We start from the raw sequence: 22,515 nt of genomic DNA, 5'->3' as shown, positions 1-22,515 counted from the left end.
TATTTATATTTTTCTCATTTGTTCGGTGTCTTTAAAAACATGCACGTGTGTCATTCTGTGTTCCAATACGCAGAAATTGTTAAGTGATATTTACATAAAATCTATCATTAAAAGAGATTAAAATATACACTTTGATGTTTTACTTTTGAGCTATTTAACTGTTTTAGAAAATTATTTCAAAATTGGTTTCACCTTCACGGAACTCGCAGCTGAACAGTAAAATCACCAAACATAATGGACTGATTTACTTCCAAGAATATGAAAAAAATATAACAGAATTATAATTAGCCTCGGCGTATTATTACTTAAAGAGTATGGACTCAAATATTGAAATTATTGTGGAAGCACACAACATTCGAGGAGTACTCCTCTAACCATCATATTCAGGCTGTGGTAGCCGTATCCTGGCTCTCGGCGTAAGCTGAAAAGTAAAATCGTTATTTTGTTCTCCGCTGCGGCTCATTGCTGTGAAAAAATGTGTTAAATGTCAAAATCTGGCGATATCTGCGCTTCCGCTATGGCTTCGCTTTTTAGGTCGACGCGTAATGGCATCCGTTGAAGCAGCAGTCGCAAAAAGCTTGGAGCTGTAAACGTTTTAAGAGGAATTAATTCAATGCAAGGAATATGACAGAGGCTCACTGTAAATCTAAATAGCTCACTACTACTATATTAACAATGTTAACAGTACAAATGGTTACATTATTTTCGTGGTACAATATGTCTGCTTCCTATCACTAGAAACAAGCGAAGAGAAGGGGGAGAGAAGAACAATCTAGGCGCGTTCTTCTCCCTTATTAATTACCTAGAACTTACTACATTTAAGGAATTTACTCCTTGATACTAAGATTACATTTAATATTTGCTATAAAACAGGAAAATTTTACGCTACCTATGCGGTCTGTGAAACACTTAAAGTTCGTTTATATTCATTTCGTCGTGAGATACAGTTCTCGTTTACAAGTCTATTTTTTTTATGTCTTTACGACAAAATTGTCTCTGGGACGGAAAATTATGCTTTTTCAGCCCTCATACTTTTTGTCCTTCTGTGCACGATCAAAGAGGGGTGCAACATTTAAACATGTGTGAATAAAACTTCAAAAGGTTCTTATGAGATTACCCAGTCTTACAACACCCTCAGTGGCATGCACCCGACTCTTCTCACCACTTTAAAAATGTACCTGAATAGGGACAACCTATGATCAAATCCAAGGCCTTAGCAGACGGTTGACATCTTTGACATCCTATCGATTCCTGAAGGCATCCTAACGGGTGCAAGAACAGCATCATAGCCTGCCTGCAGGCGGATAAGGCTCAGGTCACGGATACTGTATGTACAGGTACGTTGTTAAGGTGCTCAACAAAGACGAGCGGGAGGCACTGGGGGTGTTACCGAACTGGGAGGTCTTAGATGGATCCTTTGCCGTTTTCTTCAGACATGTGTCAACGTCGCACCCGTGCATGATCACGCCGCGGGACGGAGTGAAACTCGAGGGCTGGAAAAGCTTTAGCAACTTTTGCTGCTTCGAACCAAGCTCCTTGAATTGTTTTGACGGCCGCCTAGTAGTTCCACCCTGCACTCCTGAGCAAAAATTGCGGTAGCGCTGCACTCCAAACAGACAAGATTACGATCAGCGCCAAAGTAAGTCGCTGGCCCACAATGTCCTCAGTTCGCCGCTTGTGGTCTGGTGGCTAGCGTTGCATGATCATCATTCGTGACAGTGGCTAGACTAGACTGTGCAAAAATTGGCCTGTATAAAAATTGGGACTTTGTACGGGCGCTGATGACTGTGCAGTTGAGCACCCCACAGACCAAACGTCATTAACATCACGATGTCCTTAGCACGTATGGGAGGTGCCAGCTGTCTGATATGTTGCCACGAACCTGTTCTTCATGGAACTGTGAACTGTCGTCTTCGACCGCGAAATCTACGAGCCAATGAAAGAGTTTTATTGACTCTCTTTAGGTTACCTTACGAGTGCTTTGTGTTCCGTTTCTGAGCGGCAGTGTGACTGAAATATTTTCCTTGGTGACCTATAAGAGAACAGCGTGAATTCAACGCTGAGTATGACGGTTCTGAGCTCCATTGCAGATCCGTCAAAACAAGGGAAGAAATGGCCCACATGAGGAAATTCGGCCGCTGTGTTGCAGCTCTTTTCAGGTAATAGTGCGCGATTTGTGTGTCGATGATAATGAAATGATGACAAGGACAACACGGTACCCAGTCCCCAAACGGGGAAAATCGCCACCACGGCTGAGAATCGAACTAGAGATGGGTCGTTCGCGAACTAACGGGTCCAAAGGAACGGTTCATCAAGATGAACGGAACGAGGGATGAACAAATTCTAAGGAACGGCCTTTCATAGTTCACTTCGGTCGCGATTTTCTGCTTATAGTTACCGGGACCGGGAAACGGTCGGTCTCGTTCCAGCCTCGGTCCCGTTCCCGTCGGTCTCGGTCTTCCTCAGCCAGACTCGTTCTTCTTCGAGTGGCAACTATACATCTACATCTACATGGTTACTCTGCAATTCACACTTAAGTGCCTGGCAGAGGGTTCATCGAACCATTTTCATACGACTTTTCTACCATTGCACTCTCGAATGGCGCGTGGGAAAAAGGAACATCTAAATATTTCCGTTCGAACTCTGATTTATTTTATTATGATGATCATTTCTCCATACTTAGGTGGGTGTCAACAAAATATTTTCGCATTCGGAAGAGAAAGTTGGCTATTGAAATTTCGTAAATAGATCTCGCCGTAAGGAAATCCGCCTTTGGTTCAGTTAATCCTACCTGGTAAGGATCCCATACCGCGCAGCAGTATTCCAGCAGAGGACCGACAATTTTAATGTAGGCTGTCTCTTTTGTGGGTTTGTTTCATCTTCTAAGTGTTCTGCCAACAAAGCGCAATCTTTGTTTCGCCTTCCCCACAATGTTAACTATGTGGTCTTTCCAATTTAAGTTGCTCGTAATTGTAATTCCTAGGTATTTAGTCGAACTGACAGCCCTTAGATTTGTGAGGTTTATCGTATACCCAAAATTTATCGAATTTCTTTTAATACCCACGTGGATGACCTCGCATTTTTCTTTGTTTAGTGCCAATTGCCATTTTTCGCACCATACAGAAAGTCTCATCATTTTGCAATTAGAACTGATCCTCTGATGGCTTTACTACTGTTCACAATTTAAGGGGCTGCTCAGATTATCACCTAGATCATTTATGTAAATCAGGAACAGCAGAAGGCTTATGACACTACTTGCGGAACGCCAGATACAACTTCTGTTCTACTCGATGAGTTACCATTTAGCACTACTAATTGTGACCCCTCTGAGAGGAAATCACGAATCCAGTCACACAACTGAGACGATACTCCATGTGCACGCAATTTGATTAATGGTCGCTTGTGAGGAACGGTATCAAAAGCCTTCTGGAAATCTAAGAATATGTACTCGATCTGAGATCCCTTGTCGACAGCACTCATTACTTCATGGGAATAAAGAGCTAGCTGTGTTTCACAAGAACGATATTTTCATAATTCGTGTTGGTTACGTATCAATAAGTCATTTTCTTCGAGGTTATTCATAATGTTCAAGTACCGTATATGCTCAAAAATCCTATTGCAAACTGAGGTCAGTGATAGGGGTCTGTAATTCAGTGGGTTACTCTTATGTCCCTTCTTGAATACTGGCGTGACCTGTGCTACTTTCCAGTCTTTAGGGACAGACCTTTCGTCACGTGAGCGGTTATATATGATTGCTAAGAAAGGCGCTATTGTGTCTACATACTCTGAAAGGGACCTGACTGGTATACCATCTGGACCGGAAGACTTGCCTTTCTTAAGTGATTTGTTTCGCAACACCAAAGACATCTACTTTTATGCCACTCGTGCTAACAGCTGTTCTGGTTTAGAATTCTGGAACACTTACTTCGTCTTCTTTCGTGAATGAATTACGGAAAACTGTATTTAATAACTCCGCTTTAAAGGCTATCGCGCAATGACGGTATTGACTGCTTTTCTTTTTTTTCTTGACTCGTCGCAGTTCCACGGCCGACTATTCCTAGTTAGTTCAGTATCGAGTTGTTTTTCGTTTCGTTCGCTGGGAACGCCAATTCTAGATCTGTTTCAAATCTTTTTTTAACTCTGAACTTCTGGTTCTTTTAGTATTCTATTCAGCGTCCATGACCGGTATTTAAAAGGTATTTTATAATTATGTAAATTACATGAAATTACGTTGTATGTAATACATACATCGTTTCAGGTAACAAAACAGCATATCAGCTTACTTCACTGTTTCGATAAACAGCAGAAGAAATACTTGTAAAAAGGCAAGTTTTTTATTACACAGCCCGCATCTCGTGGTCGTGCGATAGCGTTCTCGCTTCCCACGCCCGGGTTCCCGGGTTCGATTCCCGGCGGGGTCAGGGATTTTCTCTGCCTCGTGATGACTGGGTGTTGTGTGCTGTCCTTAGGTTGGTTAGGTTTAAGTAGTTCTAAGTTCTAGGAGACTGATGACCATAGATGTTAAGTCCCATAGTGCTCAGAGCCATTTGAACCTTTTTTATTTTTATTACACATGCAAAGGAAGTCGGCACGGCACACACGAGTGACCATTTTCCATCTTTTTTTGATCCAAGGTAAAATAGCATGTTCATTGTTATGGAAGGCAGACCGACTTACAACCGACTTAAGTCCGCGTGCCATAAAAGAGTTCATGGTGTCACATCTTGTAAAGAGAATATGATAACTGCTACAATATTATTTCAGTAGTACAGGGTGGCGCTCGAAAAATCGGCCCCGGGTACTAGACTGCTCATCGTCTCCTACCACTCGTCGTCTATTGTTTCGAAGTTGTTGTTTGCAATAGCTTATTTGTTATTTCTTCACTGCCTAATTATTACATGTTTATCTATTCTGCTCGTAGCGGTCAACAAATCGTGCGTCATTGGCGAGCAGGCTGTACTCGGGGCCGGTCTTTCGTGCTCCACCTTACATTATTTCACTGCGATCAGCCACATAACGCTACAGTTGGCTAAATGAGAGGTTTTACAGAATCACGAAAATTACAATTGTGTGAGAATTCTGTTATGAATAAATATGCTGTACTCCAGGGTAGAGGTAAGTGCCTCCCCTTGGCGCATTCCATCTTCAGCCACCTATGTTACTAATTTTCAATATTTCATAAGAACCGTATACCAAGCACAAATGAACGGTGAACGAGTAAAAATGAACTGTTCCCGGAAAAGAGCGATCACCAGTGGACTACTTTCCCAGGATGAACGAGTTTGCCCATCTCTAAATAGAACCCAGGCTCGCTGCATGGCAATCTGATGCACTCACCACTTAGCTAAGTAGGCGGATAAGAAGCGAGATGTGAGTTACGGAAGGTCTGTCGACCTTGGGGCTGGAGGATAGTGGTGAAATTAGGTGTCAATGAGACATCATTACTCCTCACTTGAACTTTTGGGCCTGGACTTGTTTTTCGCATGTGTCGAAACCCTACTGTTTGACGGACGTCGCAACGGGCCACGCTTCTACACCGTTCCAGAAGAGGAAGAGGGTTGTATGAATCTTTGAGAAAAATTTCAAACTTCTACGTCGCAATGCGAGACAAGTACCTGGTTTTGAAAAAGTGATCCTTTAATTATGTTGTGCCTAACAGTTACGGTGAAACAAGTTCTTCATTCAAAAAGTATGGCTGGCTGCAGTTTTCACATTCTTGACGTTTCTCTATTGTCATCTAATGCTATATCCTGCCGAAATGCAAGAAATATGTGTCACATGAGTCGTTGTTTTAATGTGTGACGTACAAAGTTAAGCCTCACTATCGCAGCACAGTTTCTTACATTTTCGTATTGAGACATCTCTAATGGTATGAACGTTGATGTAATGGTTGCCTGTAGCGGTGGTCGAGCGGTTCTAGGCGCTTCACTCCGGAACCGCGTGACTACTACGGTCGCAGGTTCGAATCCTGCCTCGGGCATGGATATGTGTGATGTCCTTAGGTTAGTTAGGTTTAAGTAGTCCTAAGTTCCAGGGGACTTATGAGCTCAGATGTTAAGTCCCATAGTGCTCAGAGCAATTGAACCATTTGACATAATGGTTAACTCCAGTCTGTGCCGTGGCGGCGGTATTCCCGATGGATTCTCGATCGTTGGGCCTCCGAGTGATGTTTCTTTCTCCGTTGCGGGGCGCCTCCTGGCGGCGGGTGGCGCCGTCTCTGCCCGGTGGCGTGTGCGTGGGCAGTGAAGTTTGGGCGTGAGTGGCGAGAGCCTTGCCTTTTGCGTCGGACGGTGGGTCCCTCCGCGCTGTCGCTGGCCGGGGCTGGTGTTACTTGCTGCTCCCCGGGTCGGCGGTTGGAGTCGTCGCCCGATTACCAGCTTTCCTGCCCTGTCTGACTGCGCCTTGCTGAGGTCTTGGTGACGATACTCGTGCTGGATCATCTCTCTCGCGGCGATTTCCCTGGACCGCGCGTTGGCAGAAGCTTGTGGCTGTGCTGCTCCCGGATATAGTTTACAGGGGAGTAGTTTTCCATCCTCCGAAGTTTGGTGCTGTTAGTGTGTTTCAGCGTGCTAAGGTTAAGGAGATTATCTTCGTTGTTATGACTGTGTCGGAAACGTGGGCCATCCGCAGTGTTCGTGTTTCTCGGCATTCTGGGGGGTAATGTACCTTACTTAGTGTATTTTTCTTGGCTTTGTGTTGTGCCGTTGCAGTACTTTGTTTAACCTTTTTCCTCCTTACTCTTCTGCAGAGTGCCTTTGGATCCTGTGGGCTGTAATTTCGCTTGTGCCAAGTTCCAGGGTTTTGGGGGATAATTGATTAAATTATGTTTTCGAATTTATGGGATTCTGTGTGTTTGTCTTGGGTTTTTGCTGGCCTGTGCCCATACGATTTCCCGTTTCCTCGCCCGGGCGTCGTACGTAATGTTTAAGGTGAGTGAATGTTGGTAGTTCCTGTCCAGTGGTTCGGTGGGCCCCGTGACGAATTTATTTATTTATTTATTTATATTTTTTTTTCACCCTGCCTGTCCTGTCTCCCTGGTTTAAGGTTGGCCCCTATGTGCTCGTGCGCGAGTTGTATGGGGGCGACGATGATCGTTTCGTGACTTGTTAACCGTTTCTTGCCGACTTCTCTGCATAGACTGCCGAATCTGTAATTTGGTCTATGCCATGTTATAGTTGCTTCAAGTTGGTTCGCACACTCCCCTTGGTAATGACATCTGCGCACCTATGAGCTTGAATAATGTTTTGAACTATTGTAAGCTGCCGGTTGTCGCCGTGTGTGTTAAATTTTAACTTGCATTTGGGTTTTGGTGTAATTGTATTTTGTTAACTGAGCTAATTTTTCTTACCTACTGCTGCGATGTCAGAAATGTTAAAATCTAGCCTTGGGTTCCTTGTGAATTTTTATGTTGGTAACTGACGCAGCATTTTAGTGTAATGATTTATCTTTTACGTTTTGGGGAAATTTTATTTTGTCAAATCCTTGGGGCTAAATTGTGCAACTTGTGTCTATGACCTATGGAAATGATGGGGTGGACTGCACTGTCTCGTTATGCCTATCACTTATTCTTTTACTAAAGGCATTAAGGGATATTTGTTAAAAGTCTTTTATTTTTAAAATTTCAACTATCATTAATTTAATCTTACCTGTGAAGCCATATTTGTGGAGAGTTGTTATTTAAATTTCATTGTCTTCCCAGCTTGCCCTTTGCTACTGTATTAAAAGTGTTTGTTGCTTTGATTAATCGCAGCTGCTTGCCTTAAAGAACTAAAGCTGATTTTGAAAGATTGAGAATTAGTGTAACTGTTCACTCCAATAAAGCCACCCTGTTAAAAGAAAAATTTTGGTGCTACCATTTGTTTCCCCCTTGTTCGCCTTCCACGGCTCACAGTCTTCTATCCGTGAGATTTTCTCGTCCACTCACTACAGGCGACCACAGAATTTCGTAATTGTTTGCTTTGATCCTAATCACGTAGCTTGAGCAGGAGCGCACAGACCACGCCGTACAGTGCTTCTTCACAGCAGCTGTTAAAACGCTGGTGACAGCGCTCGGTCGTAATCGGCCGAGCTGCCCCAGCTGTGTGGCTCTGAGTCACGTGGACGCTGCTGTGACACGTGTCGGCGAGCTCTCGCAGGCGCCTGTATATTAAAGAGGCGGCCGGCGCCGGCGCTTTCTCTTTTTCGCCGGTCTTTGTGCCAGAGATTAACTCTGACGCGGCTCGGCGGACGGCGCTGCGCGGTGCTGGCGAGTTATTGGGCGGCCGAACAGCGGGCAGCAGCTGCGCCGCTGCTAACAAATCCGTGATGGGCGGATATTACTGTGAATAACGCCGCGCGGCGCCGCCGCCGCCCGTCCCAGCTAGTTGTCGGGCTGCTGAACAGTCGTCTCCCTCTCTCACGTGGTCAATAATTTAAAATCAACCCAGCGAGCCAACTTTCATTTGGCACCATTAAGCTTCTGTTTAACTTACTTGTTGTTTACTTATATTCGAGTAAACTTCCTACAGGTGTTTATTTAACCAGCAGGTGGTTATTTGAAAATATTGTGCATATTGTAATGTGGAAACCTGAACAGTCCTAAATTTTAAATTACGTCTCCGAAATATAAGGTTATGTACCTATTTTTTGTTTATTTACAGGAAAATGCCTGCATTCTCGAGAAAAAGACATTTTTTGGTTTTTAGGGGGTGAGGGTGGAAATGCTTCTATGCTGAAGAAGTCTGGATGATGAAGAATCATGTGAGATACTATCTCTCTGTGGAGAACGAGAAGTGACAAGGTATTTGGAGATCCTGGTTCTGAAAGACCTGGGACAGCAGGGAAACTATAAAGTCGTCAGCGCAATCCACGCTACTTCTTTCGTCACCTAATGATCTTCAGTATGTGACGGGTCTATCACTGTGACCCTAAGAAAGGAGCAAAGTAAGCAGAAGAAACATGACGAAACTGTCGAAAAAAGGCGAACACCTTCACCGGGCGAGTTGATGTTGAGTGTATATCCTGCAACTGTTCCGGTGTAATCACGTTAGCACTGGATGCCGTCAGGGCGGGAAGCAATTTGTGGGGTCATTTTTGCTTCATGGCAACGCCCAGCTAATTCTGCACCACTCGCAGTCACACCTACTGCTTCTTTGAACTGGCATACTTTGCCTCAGTCCCGTATTCTCCTGACATGGCAAAGTAACTTTTTTATGTTTGTTCAAATAAAGAAGGCATTGCATGAGAGGCGTTTCCAGAATGACAAAGGGATCATTATCGAGGTGAACAGTTTCCTTGTCAGCCAAAATACAAACTTCCACAACTTCCACATCTACATAGGTACCCTGCAAGCCACCGTACAGTGAATCATGGAGGGTACCCTGTACCATTACAAGTCATTTCCTTCCTGTCCCACTCACAAGTGGAGACAGGGAAAAGCTATTGTCTAAATGCCTCCGTATCGACCCTAATTTCTCGCCTCTTATATTTGTGGTCCTTACGCGTAATGTATTTTAGTGGCAGTAGAATCGTTTGATAGTCAGCTTCAAATAGCGGTTCTCTAAATTTTCTCCGTAGTGTTTCTCGAAAAGAGCTTCGTCTTCCCTCCAGGGATTCCAGTTTGAGTTCCCGAAGTATATTCGTAAAAAATCTAGCAGCCCACCTGTGAATTGTCCGACCTCGAACAGATCCCAAACGCTCGAACAGTACTCAACAATGAGTTTCACCAGCGTGCCATATGCGGTCCTCTTTACGGGTGAACCACTCTTTCCTAAAATTTCCCAATGAACTGATGTTGACCATTCGCCTTTCCTACCACAGTTTTCACATGCTCATCCCATCTCATATCGCTTTGCAACGTTACGCCCAGATATTTAAACGACTTGACTGTGTCAAGCAGGGCACTAGTAATCCTGTATCTGAACATTGCAGGTTTGTTCTTCCTATTCATCACCATCAATTTACATTTTCCCAAATTTAGAGCTAGCTGCCATTCATCACTAGAAATTTAGTCTAAGTCGTCTTTTATCTTCCAACACTCACTCAACTTCGACTCCTTACTGCACATCGCAGCGTGATCAGCAAGCAATCGCAGAATGCTACCCATCATGTCCGCCAAATCTTTTATGTAAGTAGAGAACAACAGTGGTCCTGTCACACTTCCCTGGGGCACTCCGGTAGACAGCCTTATCTCTGATGAACACTCGCCGTCGTGGAAAACATACTGGGTTCTATTACATCAGAAGTCTTCGAGCCACTCACATATCTGTGAACTTATTCCATACGCTCTTACCTTAATTAACAGCCTGTAGTGAGGCACCGTGTCAGATACTTTCCGGAAATCGAGAAATACGGAATCTGCCTGCTGCACGTCATCCATAGTTTGCACTACGTCGTTTGAGGAAAGAGCAAACTGAGTTTCGCACAATCAATGCTTTCTAAAACCATGCTGATTCGTGGTCATAAGCCTTTCAGTCTCAAGAAAGTGTAATATATTCAAACTGATAATACTTTCAAGAATTCTGCAGCAAGCCGCAGTTAGGGATAGTGATCTGTAATTTTGCGGTCTGCTCTTTTACCCTTCTTATATGCTGACGGGAAAGGGAAGAGATAGTATACATGATGTAGAGGAGGAAGATAAAGGCTTTGAGTGTGCAAGAGACAAGGTGGAAGGGCAATAAGGCAAAGATCTTAGCTGAAGGCTATAAGCTACTTTATAGTAATGCAAGCCCAGAATCAAGTAATGGAGTTGGAGTTATTTAGCAAAGAGAGCTACAAGAAGAGGTATGTGAAGTCAGCAGAGTAAATGATAGGATCATGTATGTTAAGATGATGTTTTGCGGAAAAATGGTAGCAGTGCTGACATCCTATGCATCCCAAGCGGGATGTTCGAAGGACGATAATGAAAGATTTTGGAGAGATTTGGATGGAGTAATGGTCGGAATACCGGAGAATGAAAGAGTAATAGTCAGAGGGGATCTAAATGGTCATGTTGGCGGAAGGAAAGGTGGGGAAGAGAGGTGGCATGGAGGATGGGGGTATGGCGAGAGAAATGAGGAAGGAAAAAATATAGTGGAATTTGCAGTGGCTTTTGATCTATTGATTACGAATACCTACTACCAAAGGAAAAGAGAAAAACTAATAACATAGAGGAGTGGTAAAAATAAAAGCCAAATTGATACATATTATGTAGAATGAAAAATAGTAGGGAGGTGCGAAGTACTAAGGTCGTATATGGTAAAGGAATAGCAACACAACATAAGTTGATTGTAGCGGATTGTGAGATGAAAGTATGTAAAAGACAGAGGCACATAAATCAATGTGAAAGGAAGATTAAGTGGTGGAGATTAAAGGATAAAAATTTGAGAGAGGAGTTTAGTGAAAAAGTACTGGGAAAGGTAAAATTGGCAGAGAGTGTGCAGGAGTGGTGGAAAATAAATAGCGCTGTTATAAGGAAGACCGGGGAGGAAGTGTTTCGGCTAACATCTGGGAGAGGGGTGCCAAACGATAAGAAAGCATGTGGTGGAATTAAGAGGTGCAGAATGTTGTGAAGGAAAAGAAAGACGCTAAGAGGAAGTGGGGTATCTCCGGAAGTGCTGAGGATGGGCAAGCATACAAAAGTGCAAAGGAGGAGGCAAAACGAGATGTGGCTAAAGCTGAAACTGAATCACTAAGGGAGGCATACGAACAACTACAGAAAAATCAGGATATGAGACAACTGATACGGATAGGCAAATCAAGAAATAAAGCTTCTAAGGATCTAACAGCAATAAAACAAATGAAAGATGAAACAGGAATAATTCTGCATGACCAGAGAAAAATAATCCAAAGGTGGTTGAATTATTTTAAGAAATTGCTGAATGAAGAAAATGTAAGAGTGAAAACTGAGGAAGTAGGGGCAAACGAAGGATTAACGATGGATATAAGTAGAGATTACGTCAAACGGGCAGTTGACAAGATGAAAAATGGGAAGGCAGTTGGCCCAGACCAGATCCCTACTGAGGTATGGAAGTGTCTCGGTAAAAAGGGAATTGAGCTCCTTTTGGATTTAATGAAGAAGATTTGGCGACAGGAGGAGATGCCAGACGAGTGGAGAACTAGTGTACTGATCCCAATATTGAAACGGAAAGGTGATGTGCAGGACTGCAGTAACTATAGATATATTAAACTGATGGCACACTCAATGAATATTTGGGAAAGAGTTATAGAAGCAAGATTACGCACGGAGACGGGTGTGTGAAGAACAGTTTGGGTTCATGCCTGGAAGAGGAACGACTGATGCAATGCTTGCTTTGAGGCGGATAGTGGAGATAAATGGGGAGCTGCAAGACAATCTACATATGGCTTTCACTGATTTGGAGAAAGCATATGGCAGAGTCCCAAGGGACGAAATATGGAGAAGCATGAGAGAGCAGTGCGTGCCAGAGAAGTATGTGAGGTTAGTGAAGAAAATGTACAGAGAAGCAATGATACAGGTGAGAAGTAGTGTGGGCATGACAAAGGAGTTTCCAGAAAAAGTAGGGTTACATCAAGGGTCTGCGCTTAGTCCTTACCTCTTTGACCTGATTATGGATGTGCTGGTGAAAAATGTGAAGAAGGAAGCGCCGTGGAATATGATGTTTGCGGATGATGTGGTTCTTTGTGAGCAGAGCATCGACAGACTTGAGGAAAAGCTGGAGGATTGGAGGAAGGCACTAGAAGAAAGAGGGATGAAAATTAGCAGGACAAAGTCACAATATTTAGCACTGAAGGATGTGCAGATGAGGTCTTGCAAGATCCAGGACGATGAGCTGAAATCGGTCTGCAAATTTAAATACCTGGGGTCGTACATACAGAGGGACGGAGGACTGGAAAGCGAGATACAACAAAGGATAAATTGCACTTGGAACAACTGGAGGGAAATGAGTGGAGTGTTGTGTGACAAGAAGGTGAGCATTGGGTTCAAAGGGAAAGTGTACAAGTCGGTGGTAAGGCCTGCTATGATATACGGGGCAGAGACATGGCTAATCACAGTAGCCCAGGAAAGGAAGATGGAAGTGGTGGAAATGAGGATGATGAGGTGGATGGGTGGGGTAACAAGGAAGGACAGGATTAGAAATGAATTTGTTGGAGGAGCTGTGAAAGTGGGACCCATGGGGAAAAAGATACAAGAGGGCAGACTAAGGTGGTACGGACACTTACAGAGAAAAGGAGAAGAGTATATCGGAAACAGAGTTGAAGGTATAAAGATTGAAGGAGTGAGAAGGAGAGGAAGACCGAAGATGAGGTGGAAGGATAAGATATCTGGGAACCTAAGGGAGAAAGGATGGAAGAAAGAAGAGGAATTGGATAGAGTACTATGGAGGAGAAGGAACCAGAAGAGCAACGCGGACCCTACGTTACGTGGGACATGGCGACGATAAAGAAGAAGATATACTGGAGTCATCTGTGCTTTTTTTCCGGTCACTTGGGACCTTGTGCTGGGCGAGAGATTCAAGATAAATGCAAGCCAGGTAAGATGCCGAAGCCGTAGAATACTCTTTGTAAAACCGAATTGGGACTCCATACGGACCTGGTGATTTACTCGCTTTCAAATCTTTCAGCTTTTTCTCTACACCAGGGATGATTATTACTATTCCGTCCACACGGGAGTCTGTCCGATGGTCAAATGACAAAATGTTTGCGCGATTCTCGTGTATCAACGATTTTTCGAGAGTGAAATTTAAAATTTCAGCATTAGTTTTGCCGTCTTCAGCTGCCGTCCCAGACTGGTCGACAAGGGAATGAAAGGAAGACTTAGATTCGACTACCGATTTTACATAGGACCAGAATTTTCCCCGGTTCTCTGTCCATTCGTTGATTTATTTACTTCACCTACCTTCATCTGTTTTGTCACCCAAACACTTTACGTTTCTTAACCATTGATGAGGACCTGCTCACCTCTATGGACTAGATGATTGCCATTCAACATGGTCATGTTACAATGGAACATCTCTCAGAGCAGTCATGAAGGCAAAGACCAAGTGTGCTCAAGGACCATAAGGAACAATTGCCTATAACAGGGAGAACTGTGAAGTAATTAGTTGTGACAAGCCACAATATATAGTTTCAAAGGAAGAGAAGGGTGTACAATATGCTAGAAGTCGGGTAATTTTGGGTGGCTCAAACCTTAATCGACGTATTGGCAGAATGTGGGGATGCATTCTTTCTTAGAAGGGGGGATTTATGGGGTTGAATGATTAGAGCGATAAAGTTAGAAGCTTTACAGTATTGAACTTAGTTAAAATGTGAAGCAATATTGGGAGCCACAAGTCGTATGTGTGTTACATTCATTTGCACAGTTTAGCAGTACGATGCCCTGACGTAAGTGGGTCAGAGGCATGCCGAGTCAAGCAAGATGAAGGAGAACTCTGCGTCACCGGCCAGCAGAGGGCGTGATAAAGAGCAGCTCGCTGCATGCCTGGGTGTCAGCACTGAGGGCGGTAATCGGTTCACCTGCACCACCGGAGGAATATCAGCATGTTTCACAGACTTAATGTGGAAGAAGAACAGCATAAATCAGCAGCTAGTCATCATCGTCCATCGTGAGGCGTTGGGGTGATCCAGTTAGGAGTCGTCGTTGCCATCACAGTCATCATAATAGTGACTGTCTTAACGCAAATCGTCACCAATGAAGCATCAACAGGCAGCCACCTGTGATGGGAGTCATCGGTTGCGGTTCGTTGTGGTAGTTCACTGTTGCCATCTTCCTGGGACGCTGTCTCCACAAATACTGTGACCAGGGCCTCAGCCGTGGACCCTGGTCGACGGACGTCAGACAGCCGCAGCTGGGTATGGTCGCTGAGACAGGTCTATGATCTGTCCTACCTCCACCAAACCCCATCCACCCATCCACAATTGCAACAGAGGCATGTGGTACGTGGTTCCATCCACCGCAGTACGACCCAGCAAGGCCATAGCGCCACTGCCGAGTAGGCGGATTCCACTTACGCCACCGCAGCTACAGTTGCCGCAGAAGCCTGCGTGTGGGTGTCCACAGGCCACCTTCATCGCTGCCGAGAATATTACGAGCACAAGCAAACCTCGCCCTATGATCCCACAACCATTGTATTGCAGCTGATCAAATAAATGTTCTTATTTTGTCATCAGGAGCCATCCATGGTTACACCCCACCATCCTCTTCCTAACATCCAGCAGAGAACCGACGTTCGAGTCCCAGCTACGGGAAGTGGACTCACGTGCCTGTTAACATGACCCATCTAGAAATGATTTCTCTTTCAAGGATACGTATGTAACTAGAAAATGTAAGTCTCACTAATATATATTGCTCTTAACAATGCTACATCTTCTGTCTAGTGATTATTTGCTGTAACTCATGTATCCTTTTCATGAAATCTTCAGGGGAAGCACTTTAAAAATTTCATTTTGTACAGATCTTGTGTTTTACAAATATTCATGTGTTTTTATGTCACATGTTTTAGAAATTTGATTGTAAGCATGTAGACATTTGTAAATTCAGCACAACATTAACATTACAGCTCATCAACGACTTTAGATTGATAACTGCCCAGTTGTATGCTAAAAGAATGGTCTCGTTGCACAATGTCATATTTTTTATTTCTTTCATATTAGTTTCAAGCTTAGTACTACTACATAAACTTCTCATGAGGAACAGACAGTTCATTTTATTTATGTGGATGGTTTGAAAAACAGTCCTTGCTTTCCTCTCCATAGGTCTTCATTAACTGTTGTCTCTGTACTTCTCTGCATATATTGCAAGAGGGCCAATGAAGAAATTAATTTCTTAGACTGATATGAAGCACTTAACTTAAATTAGCTTGGGGAATATTTGGTTTTACATTAATGCATGGAATGATTGTGATAATCGTAAATTAGAAATAAAATTACTACCTTCATGTGCAAAATGTCGGAAATGTATCTGGCCATCAGGAAGAGTGACTGTGGCGCCTCTGTTTAGAGTTGCTGCTATGGAAACCGACTCCGAAGCTGCACTGTACGTGCTGCAGAAGCACAACAGCGAATCTATCTGAATTTGAATGTATTTTACTGGCCGGAATGAAACGGTGATTTCTTTGCGTACCTCTTAAACAAGGATGTTGTTCAGCCTCTAAACATGCTGTGGTCAACTAAAAATGTATCCATGTTTGAGTGTTTCTGATAGGCATCTTTGATAACAGGGATACAGTCCTCAGGAACTACAGCCTTTGCTTTACAATTCACGAGACCCATACTTTTGTCATTTTCAAGATAAGAATTTCCCCGTGTGGGAAAGATTATATGGACTGACTCTAGTTCTTTCTCAGCATTCGCCAGATTATAAATGAACCGAAATAAAGTGAAGTTCTCTTCTTGGTCATTAGAAGAGTCACAGGACACACTCACATGGGTTACATCACAACTGAGAAAGTTGTAGGCGAAGTGATGCACCAAGAAGCAAACATCATCACTTAGTTCATCTCTTCATGCCCTATGATTTCTCCTTAAAGAGCGTTTCCTAGAGCAAAATATCTCCATTTTTTTCGTGTGGCAGGTATATTTCTTTCACAGTCCTATCTTTTCGTTTCCTCTGTTTCTAAACTTTCCATTTTAACAATTCACCCATCTCATACACTGCATTTTACCGCTCTTGATTACACGAATCCGATACTGAATTCCTTAAAAAATGTGCCTCTGTAGGCCTCTTAGCCCATTTTTATATCGGGATATTTTTCTTGGAACATTCGAAACTTTTCTAATAATCAGTTCATCATATAGATACTGAATTGAAGAATTATGCAAACTGTAGTGGATCTGAAGTTCCTTAAAGATATTTATATGCTGCCATGTATTACTTACAATGTCAATATTTTGTAGTGGTGATTGCCATGTTTCGTAAGCACGTCAGTTGGTGCACAGCCTGTTCTTTGTAGGCTCTTCACAGGATGTTCAATGTTGTCCTTTATTCTTCCACGAATATCAATAACAGCTTTTCGACATAATTGAAATTATCTTACATATTCCGTCCAGTTTCGTTTTAATATGGCCTACAACCGTTTTAGAAATATTGAAACACGTATGTAACATAGCAGCGATGGCGAGGCATTGTAGCATCTGTGACCAGAGAGTATGCGCTTGACCGCGCGAGTGTTGCGAGCGGTTCTCAGTCTGTCGGTCAGTCGTTGCGAGTGTGTAGCTCTGTCTAGTTGCGGGCAGTACTCAGTTAGTTGTCGTTGAGAGCAGTATGCTAGTAGCCGTCATGCAGAGCAGTCGGTCAGTAGTAGCAGCCCAGTGCGGTTGTGTGATGTAGTCTGTCGGCAACACTGGTCAAGATGCTGAATAAGGTATATTGTTAATTAAGGTAATCATCAGATAATTTAAAGTTCATTTATTGTAATTAATTTCCAACAAGTGCCCCAATAATAATTTGATTTCAAGCTAAGCATTTTTTAATAAACAATTCTTTTTTTTAATAACATTTCCGTTGCATTTCCTTAAAGAAAAAAATTTCCCTTAAAGTAAAAAAAAATATATATATATATAACAATTATATTTGCGATGCATTTCCTCCAAGCTGTGCGCAAGAATAAGAGCAGAAATTTGACTAGCAGTTACAATGAGGTAAGAATTTAATTCTGATTTGCACAGGGCCAAAGACCGATATTTCGGTTTAATTGAATTATCGTTATCACTGACATTTTCTTATCACTGAATCGACTTTCATCTTTTGTAAATAACTTATACTTGGGTCAGATTGCTAATTTTTGTTTAATTGTCATTGTCAGTAGATTTCATTGCGGGAGGTTACACTTGGCTCCCATTTATTATTATATTATTTTATTTAAATATTTCTGTGGGGACGATATTGCTTCTTGGCTCCATTTCTATATAACATTGTCACGTAAAATTTTGTGGGGAGGTTACACTTGGCGACACCCAGTCCAGGATCGTATTTCGTTGAGAGTCTTTTGAACAACAGTCAGATATCTGCTCTTATTTGCTTAGATATAATTAGGATTTGGCGCTACGCTTTTACTAATCTTGTGACTTTCTTTCTGCAGGTCAACGGCAATTCGTTGCTCTGTTGTATTTGTGTGTTGTTTTTGCATTTGTGCTTATTGTTTTGTGAATATTTGTGATTATTGTGAAAATGCCGCGAAAGACTGTGAATAGTGTATCGCGAAGTATTATGAATGAAATTACCGACTCAAACAACTTTATCGATAGGACTTGTGACGCGCAGTGTAATGATGATAATCGTGCGTTCACTAACAATCAGTGTATTCCAACCACTAATGATGACTTTTGTCTTAATGATGAACGAACGAACTCGATTGTGTCTTCTGTTGATTTGACGACAATCGATGATGCGGAACGCTCTATTGTAATGAGCGATGCCCAGCCTAACATACCCGATTTGGAAAATTCAAGTAACGTACAGACAAATTTGTCTAATGAAAATGAACAGGATACTGAAAGTACGACGGATCCATTTAATTCCGAAATAGTGTCCAACAGTGTACATTTGACTGGCAAACCTTTTTGTGAGTCTCAGAATAACCAAATGGTTACAGAAAGCGAAACAATTTCAGATCCACCATTAAACAGCACAGATAATAGAAATGCTAATTTAGGCTCGGATCCAATTTTGGCAATACTGCTACAATTTAGGGAAGATTTCAAACAGAATGAAAGACAAGACAAAAATCACAAAGAACTTAGTGAACAGAACGAACAGCTAAATAAAAAATTAGACGACAATTCCAGACAGCTTAGTGAACAAATTAGAGCCGTTGCCGCGCAGTGTCATGACACTAAGGAACAGTTGCGCGCAGAAATTGAGGCTTGTTCAAGAAAAAATAGCGAAGAAATTAAGTCTGTTGCGCAGGAATTAAGGGAAATGCAAACTGCCGCAACAGAAACACTCAGAGAGGAAATTAGCGGAGTCGCTAAACAATGCTCTGAAAAAGCTACACAATTACGCGACGAGTTTAAAGCAATGACAGCAGAACTTTCGCGCACAATGGATGCAAAGATCGACGCGAAATTCGAACAACAAAATACTCAGATTGACGAACGCTTTAATCACCACATAGAAAACAGTAATACACGTTTCCGCAAATTTATTCAAGATCAAAACAAAGTAAAACGACAAGTCATGGAAACAATCACTGCACAAAGACAAGAAGACAAACGCAAAATGTTCGCGAAAGCAAAGACGTATGTAGACAATAATATTGCCTCAGTGTCCGACGAAATTAATTCCATCAAACAGTCGAACACAGAATTACGTGACGAAATTTCCAATCTTAAATCAAAAACAGATACACACACAGTAGATATTCAAACAATAACAGACAGATTCGAACAATTAGAACTAACACAGGATTGCGATATCATCAAAGCTGATGTTAAAAAACTGAGCGAAACTACACGTAAGTTGCAAAAACAGATTAATGCATCCGATTCTAAAACCGATGAACAGGCAAAAATACTGACTGAAAAATATGATGAATTAGCCAGTCGTATTGATGCTATTGAAAGTAGTAATGACAATAAATCAGACGATACTGCACCGGTTTCATTTAACCAAACACCTGAATTTCAAAATTTGCAGCAGACAATTAATGAGATCGACTCGTCTAACAACACGTTGCGTAGAAAACTGTCGAGTTTACCGCAAGAAGTAACAGAGATGAAAAATATTTCAGTTAATAACGCAGCACAGCAGACGCCACTTAGCGAACATTTGTCAGAGTCACGCAGCGCGTATGATTTGAGCAATTTACAAAGACTATGCGACTTAAAATCCGAAAAGTTACGCAACTTGAAATCCGTAATGACACAGACAAACAGATCCACACACAAACCCGAACGTGTTTTCAAATTCAATGACGAGAACGTAGATTACGAGCAATTTTTATCCGCCAGAAAATGTAAAGAATTTAATAATGACAGCGTACAGGTACACGCTTTGAACTGTATGCGACAATCTATTTTTGTACTTTCACCGCTATTGCCTGTAATGCGGAAACGAGTTTTGAACCTGATGCGACAATTTGCTATTGCATTTTTATCAGCATTGCCTGTAATGAGGAAACTTGAATTAGCAAGGATACAGCAATTTATTTCTGAATTTTTACCGGCATTGCCTGTAAGGCAAAAGCTGAAATTTATTTGTAGCTCGTAATAAACCTCAGGGGATTCATTATGCTTTAATGAATATGTGCCGTAGCGAGCATAGGGCCCCGAGCTGTAGTAGTGCTGTTTCATCTTTAGTTTTCTGCACTGCTGCCTTCTCTTCTACTATCCTTTATATCTGTCAAAACCGCTCTTTAACTATTGCTCTACCTAGGATTAAAAAAAATGTAAAGAAAACCGGATTTGACAAGTAATACCGAAAGTGACAATTTTATTAGGCACTCCACAACTACCAGCGTAATTTTAATAACTGACAAAATTTTAATCATCAGTATGTATAGTATTTTCAGCAATCGTCAAAATTTTCAGTAACAGTAAACACATTTTTGTAACAATAGACTTTTTCACCGCAACAGCATGAAAGTCAGCCGATTAGCATACCTAACCAACAATGCAGTCTGCAAGGTCAACCAAGCTTTAATGTTTCGCCGCGTGCACGTATAGTCCCAGCTACAACCAATAGTAACGCATAGCCACGAGGAAATAACTACGTACAGAAAAAACAGTACTTCAATCTCTATCGCAATGCGCCGTATGGAAATGACTATCACGACATACGTAAAAATGATGAACACAATTATCAGCGTACATATAATAACAGTCGGTCATACCAACAACAAAATTATGCACGAGAACCTATTCTCATGAACGAACCCGACAGTAGGTATCATCCAGAGCGTAATACGTCTGGAAGAAGTAATAGAACAGTTCAAATCGTCGAAATGCCACAGAATCCTCCTAATAATAATAACACGTCAGACAGAATCTGACTAGATAATGTACAGATCGCATCTTCCAATAACACAAGCACTACGTTTGACACGCAAAATGTTGTTCACGAGAATGTAATTACTTTTGACGATATCAGAGACACTCTCTTGCAGGAAAGACCATTTGTTCAGAAAACTATTTCACATCCTGTCATCGAAATTAAAATTGGTTCATCAAAATTCTCAGCAGTAATTGATTCTGGATCACCTATATCAGTAATAAATGAGGAGACTTTTAATGAGTGCAACAAAGAGAATACCTATCCGACATTACCTTTAGGCAAAACAAAAGTGAAAGGAGCAGTATCGAGTAAAGGAGTAGACGTTAAATTGCAGACACATTTATCGTTTTGTATTGGAGGTCATACTTTCCACTCTAATTTTTGGATTGTTCCTTTACTGACAACAGACGTAATTTTAGGTAATAATTTTCTGGTACAACACGACGCTATTATTGATTTTCAAAATTCCTTTTTAATGTTAAAGGATGAGGATGCACAATTGGCTTTAGAATTTCAGTACTCACTATCTGCGGAAGAACAAACAATTAATCGCACAGAGGTCATTTCCGTATCACGTGGCATAGACTGTAATCCCACATTGTTCACGGATACGTACGTACACAACGGTAATACTCCAGACGAAGCTGACTACGACGTGATGCAAATGATTTCCGATAAAGTTAGACAAAGCAGTGCAACTACAGACGACGAACGTACGCAATTACAGAAAATTCTTTTACAGCAAGCTCCAGTTTTTGACAACATTCCTGGTACTATGTCCGGTTTTATGTATGAATTTCAAGTGAAACAGCACGACACATATAAAGCAAAGCATTATCCCATTCCATATATTCACAGAGAACAAGTTAAAAAAGAATTGCAGGATATGCTTGATCAAGGAATTATAGAACCAGCAGTTAGTCCGTACATAAACCCGTTGCATATTGTTAAGAAAAAAGATGGCTCACTTCGCCTCGTACTTGATTCGCGTCACATTAATGAAATAATTGTTAATGAAACAGATCGACCACAGACACTAGAGGAACTACTACAGAAATTTCACGGTACTGCAATTTATTCTACATTAGATCTGAAATCGGGATTTTGGCAAATTCAACTTCATCCGAATTGCAGAAAGTATACAGCTTTTCTTTGTTTTGGCGACTGTTATCAATTTTGTAAATTACCATTCGGCTTAACTATTTCTTCTGCGGCTTTTATTCGCGGCTTGAACACAATACTTCCGACAGAACTTAAAGACAGAATCACGACGTACGTAGACGACATTCTTATTGCAGAAGCTAATTGGTCTGAACACAATCTGATTTTAGAACGACTGTTGCAAACTTTTCATGCGCAAGGACTCACAGTTAACCTAAGTAAATCGCACTTTGGCAAAACTTCTATAAAATTTCTTGGACACGTAATTTCAGCAGAAGGCATTGCGCCTGATCCGGAAAAACTTCAAGCTTTACGTGACATTACTGTTCCTACGACGAAGAAACAATTACGCAGCTTTTTGGGTTTAATTAACTTTTTTCGTAAATTTATTCATCACTCCGCTTTAGACACACCTAGATTATGTCAAC

The sequence above is a fragment of the Schistocerca cancellata genome, chromosome 7, assembly GCF_023864275.1.
Source record: "Schistocerca cancellata isolate TAMUIC-IGC-003103 chromosome 7, iqSchCanc2.1, whole genome shotgun sequence".
Taxonomy (NCBI): domain Eukaryota; kingdom Metazoa; phylum Arthropoda; class Insecta; order Orthoptera; family Acrididae; genus Schistocerca; species Schistocerca cancellata.
The sequence above is the reverse complement of the archived record's forward strand: the minus strand, read 5'-3'. Positions refer to the sequence as shown.